Source organism: Castanea sativa, chromosome 11 (genome assembly GCF_040712315.1).
Source record: "Castanea sativa cultivar Marrone di Chiusa Pesio chromosome 11, ASM4071231v1".
Taxonomy (NCBI): Eukaryota; Viridiplantae; Streptophyta; class Magnoliopsida; order Fagales; family Fagaceae; genus Castanea; species Castanea sativa.
In genome coordinates, this window is record NC_134023.1 from 60942196 (window position 1) to 60951932 (window position 9737).

The window sequence follows — 9737 nt, forward strand, 5'->3', positions numbered from 1 at the left end:
CTCGGTGAGCACACCGAAGTGAAGTCTATGGGGGTTGGAGAGGAATCTGATGATGAAGACGAAGGAGCAAGAGGATTGCAAGAATCCTATAATTCTCTTCTTGAGAAGTCTAGAGAGTATGCTAGAGTGGCTAAGGCCGCCATTAGAAAAATGAAGAAAGCTGAACAGGATTACAAGAGCATACTTGTAAGGTATAAAGAGACAAAATGCGAAGTTGAGGCTTTGAATGAAGAGCTAACAATTGTCTATTCTAGGATCAAATTTCTTGAGCTTGAGGTGATTCAAGCTAATGCCAAAGTGGAGCGGGTTGCTTCAAAGAAACTTGATGAGATGCTTGCATATCAAAAGCCCTTTTTCGATAGAAGTGGTTTGAGATACACTGCAGAAAGTACCTTAAGCACAAATGTGTCTAAAGAGATGAAGTTTGTTAAAGCCAAGAAACCAATTGTATCAACTCCACCTGTTGAGAAGGTGAAGGTTGAGAAGAAGCCACATGTGATTGCTCAAAAGGTTTTGACAAAGCCTCTAAATCCATTTGTGGCCAAACCCAAGCCAAAAGGGAAGTCTCTTCTGAAGGCACAAAAAGGTCTTCAAACTCAACACTTTTGCCACCATTGTGGAATTTGACAACATACTATGCCAAATTGCCACAAACTTCAAGCCTTGAAGAATGCCAGTCCCCATAGGCAAAGAAGGCAAGGAAAGGGGAATTAGAACCCCAAGCAATCTAAAGGGCAAGAAGTAGTTCTCGGTGTTGGTGAGGTGATAAAGATAATAGACACCATCACTTCATGTTTGGCAAACTTCACCTTCAGGTTTAAGAATCACAACTCAAGTACTCAATCCTTTAAGGATATCACCCCAAATGCACGTGCCATGTGGGTGAAGAAGGGTACTCATGCTTAAGCATTAGAACATGTCCACGCATCAATTCTTTCAATATGTTATGACATTGTTGGTTGTTTGCATACGTTTTCTTCATTCTAGCATGTTTTTACTTTTTCTGTGTTGTTTTAAATTTTGAATTTTTTCTTTTTGATTAATCTTTATTTTTTTTTGTGTCAAAAATTCAAAAACACATAAGAAGTAGAAAATCCAAAAAGTTTGATCGGCATTTTTGTGTATTGTTGCACGCATGTTTAGCCTTGTACCTTCGTACAAATGGCTTTGCGCATTTACAAGCTTAGCTTGTTCTTTATGCACTCATATCATTGTGGAAAAAATCTTGACATCTATGTGACTGTTGTAAATAGATCTTCAACCTTGTCATGAATGATAAGCCAATAGTTTTGTTGATCTTGAAACATGCATAGACTTGTGCCTATATGTCTTTCCACTCTTTTATGTTTTTTCATTATAGCTCAACAAATTTCAAATCTTGAAAAGAGATAATGAGCAGCAAAAACTGTCGCACATACTAGTATTTGACTAGGAAAAAGGGATAGCAATTTGTATTGAAATGTATGGTGCCCAAAAAGTCAAAGGCTTGTTCATAATTTTGAAATATCAAAAATTTCTTGCATCGATCTCAAAATGAGATGTATTAAATTGTAGGAAGCCAAATGAAAAGCTTCATAGTTCTATAATCAAGTTTATGTGGGAGGTCATATATGCTCACTTCTATAATTGAGATTGGTCACTTAGTGCTAATCATGTATGTCTTGATTGAATTGATCATTGAAATTTCATGTTAAACTAAGGACTATCTCACTTTTGGTACCCACCCATATTACACATGTCTATGATCAATGAATGTTTTATTCATTTGTGTGATTGTACTTGATTAAATGTGTTGCATTTGATTAAATGTGTTGCATATACTCAATCATATGTTCATCAAACACAAAAAGATTTTTGAGTATTTTAGTTGTTTTTGGAAAGTATTTTTGTTTTGAACAATTTTTAGAAAATTCAAAAATTTTACAACTCTGTTTTTGGCTACTCACTCTTAGGTCATGCAAGTCGCGAGCTTTCTCAAAAGCTCTCGCAACTCTCTAGTGAGTGAGTCTCCCAGTTGCAAAAAACACTTAGAAAAGTTTTCAAAATTTCTGGGTTTTGGTCAGTTTCGCGACTCATTTACGTGACTATGGCGCAAGTGGAAGCTCCAGTTGCGAAAAAAGACTTGGACAAAATTTTCAAAACTTTGTTCAAGGGATTTTGTGACTCATTTTCGTGACTTGCTTGCGGGTCATTTAAGTCACAAAAATCGCGTGTTTTGCACAAATAGGATTAAATTTCAGACAGTTTTCAAAAAAATTTCAATTTCCTTTGCACCACGTCCATATCCCTTTGTCTTCTAAGCCTCCCCCTCTCCCAAAACTGCCATTTTTACTCACAAAACCTTCATTTTATTCTTCAATCCTTCATCAATCTTCAAGAAAAGGTATGGGTGTTCTCTTATTTTCACTGTATTTCAAGTTTCTAGCCCTAGTTTTCATGGATTTTGTGTATATGTTGAGATATGGTTGTTGACTATGGTTTTTGTTGATGTTTTGATGAGTATGATATATGGGTTTTGTTAGTATAATGCCTTTTATACATGCTTTCATGTTTGTTCTTCATTTTTATGCATTATACTATGATGTGTGTTGTGTTGTGCATACCATGTTCATGATAAAATGTCTATTAGATGTTTTTGTGTATATCTTTAGACTCCATTGAGTACAAGGATTGTGGAGATAATCATGTTTCTTTAAGTTTGAAACATCAAATAATTATATATTTTCACACTTTGACCTAATTTGCACACTTTTGCATATGATGCACACACACACACACACACACACACACACTCTTTGACATGTTGAAAGGATAATGCCAATGATTCTATCATTATGTGATGTTTAGCATCTTCACATGTCATTTTTTTAATTGCTCTTTAAATTCCAGTTTTTAGGGTTTTAATTCAAAGTTTATGTATTGGCACTAACTTGTTGCTAATCAAGTGTATTGCCATTTGTCTTTCATCTTGCTCTTTGTATTACATGATCTTTGCTTAAAGATGTCTCCCTTTAAGAAGTCAGCTGTTAAAGGAGGTAACAGTAAGAGAAAAGAACCGGTCATTGATCTCAGTAGTTTCTCTCTTAAGTCAAAAAGACTCGATCTTCGACTGGAGTTTATGACATCACTCGTTTAAGATCATATGCTGCTTATCAAGCATATTTGAATCACTTCAAAGGTGCCCCCATGCTACTTGAAAGGGTTGTTGAGTAAGGATCTCTTCTTGATACGAACATTCTAAGACGGTTCACCTCTAAAGATATGAACTATCTTCTGTCCAATCTTGAAGATCCTTATGAAGAGCTGGTGAAGGAATTTTATGCAAATGCTATCTTCAATGGGGATGAGTTGAGATATTGGGTAAGGGGAAAGGACCTCACGGTCACACTCTCCTATCTTGTTATCATTTTGAACATCAACTGACTAGTGTTTGTCACACCACTGATGTATGATGATTTGGATCTGGAACTTGACATGCTTCAAGATGCTCTTGGAGAAAACTTGGAGGTCTCTCCTAATGGGAAATCAATCAGTGTGTCATCACTATCTCCTGAATTAAGGTTGCTCACTACTATAATGTTTCATAATCTCTATCCTCTCTCAAGCACCGGGTACATGAATCTTGGACGGGCTTTATTTCTTCATGACTTGATCACTAATGGAGAAATTTAAATCTGTTCACATATCCTTCACATTTTGTACAAGATTGCTGAAAGGACGGCCTCAAGGAAATGCCTTCCTTTTTGTTGCCTCATTTCGAAGATTTTGAAACTCAAAGGAGTACACACATTAGATGATGAGTACCCTCATCCTATGCAAAGTCCAATCAACATTCGCACTCTCAATGCTATCATTGGCCACAGCCAAAAGAATGTCAAGCAAGAAAGTCCTGCTCCTCAAGGTGGTACAAGCTCTAGCTCACAATCCTATGATGAGAAGTTGGACCACATGCTGGCATCTATGCAAGAACTCAGCACCAAAGTGTCCGGCCTTGCCTCTATCATGCACTCTTAACACACTCGGTTTGATACAAAGTTCACCTCTCTCCAAACTCAGTTGGATCAAATCCAAAGGAAGCTAGAAGAAGAAGATAACTAGCTATTCCATGACAAAAAGGGGGATATGGTTCATGTTAGGGGGAGAGAGAAATGCTAGGGGGAGAAAGAGCTAAATCAAAGGGGGAGCAATGAAATGAAGAGAGCAAGAGAAGCAACCTATATCATGCCTTTAAATTTTCTAGTCTATTACTTTTTTTTTATGCTTTTTCTAGTTTATGTTCATATTTCATGGATTATGTTGTGTACTTGAAAATATTTACTTTGTACCTTTGCTTATGTAGTTTAGTACTTTTAGTTAATATTATGCATTTTCTTTAGTACTTTACTCTTGTGCCCTTATTGGATCTTGTATCCTTGATGCAATTACTTTAGTGGTATTGCATCGGTTGAGTGTAGGACATGCAAATGATACTTTGCATTGAGCTTATTAGCTTCCATGTCCAGATGTTTATTCATCGTGTGAATGTTCATTGTAGTCACTATTTATAGTGATTATTCTTGTATGATCAAGCTATGCTTTAGTGATATATTCATACTTGCTTGATCGCATTGTGCTTGCTCCATATGCATTTCGAGATTTCTGCTTACAATGAACTTTTGTGGTATTGTTTTCAGGAAAACTTGTCCGTATGGTTCAAGAGCTTCTAAAAATGTAGAATTAGGTGTGAGTGAGTTTTGGCAACTGTTCCCAACTCACATTTTAAGTCTAGAGTCAGTTTTAGGGTTTTGTCACAGAATAACCAAAGGGGAAGATTGTAAGGTTGAATTTATTCAACCATTTGTTGGCTTTATTCCATGCCAAATTTGCTTGTATTTCATTAATTAGATACCTTGTATTTAGGTAGGAATCATGTAAAGGTTGTGTGTGAGAGAGTGTAAAAAATTCAACTACGTGTGCAATCAAGAGGTTTCTCACGACTAGATCTCGCAAGTGGTGACTTGCTAGAAGGCCACACATGTGAAGCATGCAGGAAGCTGAAGGGTCATGATAGTTAGAGCACTATAGGACAAAAAGTACAATCTAGCCAGACAGTTATTTCGCGACTAGTCCCAGTCTTGAGTCAGCCGCCAGAACACCTTGTTTTGCAAAAAAGACTTTTCATATTCTTTCTCATACCCTACTATAAATACCCTTATTCCCATGAAATGTTGAGAGTTTTCAGAGAGAATTTTGAGAGAGAAACCTTAGAGAAAACCAAAATTGACTCATCCACAATCTTATACATTTGATTCTCAAATTCCTCTACTCTCACCCTTTCCATTGACATATCCTTGAGAGGAGTTTTAGCCAAATCCTTATCTCACCATACCCACATCTGTGAGAATGTTATTTGGTACTTGGGAAGCAGTTTAGAGAGGACCAATTCATTTGGTTGATGCAATGGGCTTATTGCAAGATCTAGAAAGCTAAAGAAGACATGGTTAAGCTTAACCTTGTTGGAGCAAGAAGCATGGAGGGCTTAGATGCATTGGGTAAATTAGGCTTGGAGGGTCTATTGCTATTCGTGTATCCCAACTTTATTCTTTAGTGGATCATTTTACCGCTTGGAGCGCAGCAGAGAGGTTTTTCGCCGATTTCTTCGGTTTCCTCTTCGATTACACGTGTCGGTGTTATCTTTGTGTTTGCATCTCTCTAACCCTTACTCTTGCCTATTAGTTGCTATTGTTTTGTGATTAATTATGATTTAGAGTTATTTATTTATTTGGGTATTGTTTGTACTTATCATTCTACACATCTATTAATTGAGTATAAGGTTGTATTAGTTAAGTTGAAATTAGGGGTCTAAACATTCACTAGTGTTTTGTACACTAAGTGAGCTTTCAGTGATAAACTTGTTATGGTTGCCATTACAAGCATTAACAGTAGGAGTGCTAAATCTCCCAAAATTCTATTTTAGCACTCCATTACAAGCATTAACATTAATAAAGTAGTGATTGGCACAGAGGGAATAACATAATCAGAGAAGTAATCTAATTCGATGGAAGAAAGTTTTTGGCAATTTCTATGAATATTATTATGTTTAGCATCTTTCTACATGCTTGCGATATTGAAAACAAATTTTTTTCTAGTTTATTGAGAGGGTCTCTAGGAAATAACGTGGCAGAAATTGTTTGATTGCAAGTGCATCCTTATTCGTTTGATCTAGGTGATCCACATCTATTCCTATATATATTCAATGAATAATTTGTTCACATTGAGTGAGACCACTGGCAGAGGGAGGTGGTTTCCAGTCCATTACATTGGTTTGATTATGGCACAAATAATATATTGTCTCTTGGATTATTATGCTTGTCATGGCACTTTGAGTTTTTTTTTTTTTAATTCGTTGTTTTGTGCATTTCAATATCTTTAGTACACTTAATTATTGAACAATTTGTAGATTCTAGTTAGCTCAACTGGTAAAATCTCTGATGGTTTAATAAGAGATTTAGGGTTCGATCTCTGCCTACACAAAAAACCATTTAATGTTTTGATCTGATGATAATGAGATATTATCAATAGCAGACGCCATAGGTTGAAACTCTCTAAAAAAATTATTGAACAATTTAAGATTTCAAGAGATCTTGATCATATTGTCTCTTGGATTATTATGCTTTTCATTGCACTTTGAGATTTTTTTTAAAAAAAATTTGTTTTATGCATTTCAACATCTTTAGTACATTTAGTTATTGAATAATCAAATCAAATCAATATATATATAAAAGCAGAAACCTCAACTGAGTGCATGAGGTCCTGCCACATGGTACTCTGATATTGCATTAAACATTTTTTACCTTTTTTCATTAAGTTTTTTATACTGTTACCCAATAAATCATAGTAATTTATTTTTACTATTATATAAATTTAGCATTTTTAACCTCTTTTTATTAAGTTTTTTTTTACTGTTACTCATTAGATCATAGTAACTCATTGCATTTAACCTTTTTTACCTTTTTCATTAAGTTTTTTTTTTACTGTCACCCAATAAATTATAGTAACTTATTTTTACTATTATATAAATTTAGCATTTTTTACCTCTTTTTATTAAGTTTTTTTTACTGTTACCTAATAAATTATAGTAACTTATTTTTACTATTATATTGATATGAGCTGTTCTTGACAATTAGACTAAAAATTATTCACTATAAAATTGATTACCTTTTAAAAGTAGACCAAATCTTATGAAAAACTCAGGTCCAGTTCTTACCTTACATATTCTGACCCAAGTTTGACCATTCCTACGTGTAAATCAAAGCAAAAACTCTTACCCTCTTACAAACTCTCTTCTTCCTCCCCCACATATAGATGATACTTCTAGAAAATCTCATTCTCATGAAATATCTCTTCATTTTTTCCCCAATTTCAATTCAATATGCTTTTGTCTATCAATAATATTCTATGCAATTTATGCAGACAAATTCTCTGTCATCGACCAGTGCAACAAAAATATATATAAATCTTGAGATCCCTCATGTTGCTGAAATAATTAACAAGTGCATATTTCTAAAATTTATAATAACAAAAAAGTCTAATAAATAGCATATATTATCTCACAAAATGCCATTAACTTAATATTTTCTTTAAAAAAATTCAATGATAGGAATGGTAAAAAAAATGATCCTATACAAGAAATACCAAAAATACATGCAAAACAATTTTCATAGGAGGATTTATCTTTAAATAATATGAAGGCAGTAAAGATAAAATGTATTGAATGAGATCCTACAAAAAATGTTTGTTAATACATATTAATTTATGTAAAAATAATAATAATAGATCATATTATTTACATTAAAAACTAATACATATTAATTTCAAAGTTCATTGCAAGATGTGAATTGCTAGGGTATTGCAATAATAAGTAACATTGATACAACAATGGGTTGGTATTATATTTTGTGCGTACTTTGTGAAAGGAATGTCAAATTACAAACATGATCATTTTGGTGTGTAAAATGTAAAACAAAAATAAATCTTTTTATCCCAAAGTTAGAGACACTCACATTAATTACATACTCTCCAAATATTTATAATATATTTATTTCACTATAACTACTATATATATACAATTGCAAACTACTTTAGATATAGGATTCAAATTGAAGTTTTTAATGCAACTAACAAAACAAAGTTTGTTATATTTGATCGAGATGCCGAGAAAATCCTAAATAAATCTACAATATCGAGATCTTGCTAAAAAATAAACTAGGGCACAACTTATTTAAATTATTGTAAAAATATTGATATTGGAGAAGGAATCCCACGTGATTTGAAAAAAAAAATTAGGAAAAAAAATGGATTTATCTACTTCATTTGAATGAATTCAATCTAAAAGATGGTTTTGAAAATTACATAGTTGCGCCTTCAAATGATAAAAAGGTATGGAAGAAAAAAAAAACACAATTCAACATGCTATGTTAATTCTTTTTGCTGCACTATTCCAAAATTTACAAAAATAAAAAATTTACAAAAAATTGTCACATCATTGAAATTTAATATAAATGCAAATACTTATAAAAAATCTTAGCGACAAAGTCCAAACTTTGTAAGATCTAATCAAGAATCTCTCAATGTCAATTCATTAGTAATTAACATAAATGATGCAACAAAAGGAAAAAAAATGATGAAAGCTCAAAAATTGAACAAATATGAACGGACTAAATTTCAAATGTTGAAGATGGAGAAACTAATGATGATAACAAGCGTCACCATACTCAATAACAAAGCATTGAAGAAAAAAAAATTGTAATGAAGCTTTTTATTACATCACATAATAAAAATCAATAATATAGAATTTATTAATATGCTTTTATCAACTTTTATTATACAATATTACTCCAAGTTGTTTTCATTATTGCTCATTACTTGAACAAAATAATTATAATAGATATATATATATATATGTAATTTATAATTGTTATTTTTTATGATGAACTCATTACTGATAAAGTTTTATAATAAATATGCTATAATATATGTATAATATTTTTCAAAAACAAATTTACATAAAATATTATAACATTATCTGTACATCGCATGGGAAATTTACTAGTTTTAAGAACCAATCGACCTGCCTTCCTTTTTTCTAAGCTATCAAATGGAGCCACGTAGTAAAATTTATTGTTGATATCTCTCTCTCTCTCTCTTCCTTACTTTGTTATTCTAAATTAATAAAACTGTGTACTCTGGTGGGCACTTATGTTGGAAATGCTACCTCAGGGTGCATGTTTTAGCAAACCAATTTCTCCATCAAATCGTTGTAAATACTACCTGCATATGATACACAATACGAGTAAATATATGAATTTATTGTAAGGGGTTTACCGTTATCAATCTTAAGAAAAATAGAAATACAAAAAAAAGGTTGAGATTAGCATCAATAAGCATTGTGTTTAGTTAATCCATGACTCTTTTGTTTTTATATCACCTAACATGTTTGAATGATTAATAATAAAGTAGTGATGGCAGGTGGAGACATATATAATATGGCCAACATGATTGTCAGAGTAAATAATATAATCAGAGAATTAATCAAATTCGTTGGAAGAAAGTTCTTGGAAATTTTTATGAATATCAATCATGCTCAGCATCTTTCTACAGGCTTACGTTACTGAAAACAACTTCTTATGCTAGTTTATTGAGGAGAGGACTCTAGGAAATAATGTAACAGAAACGGTATAAATTAATTGCAAGTGCTT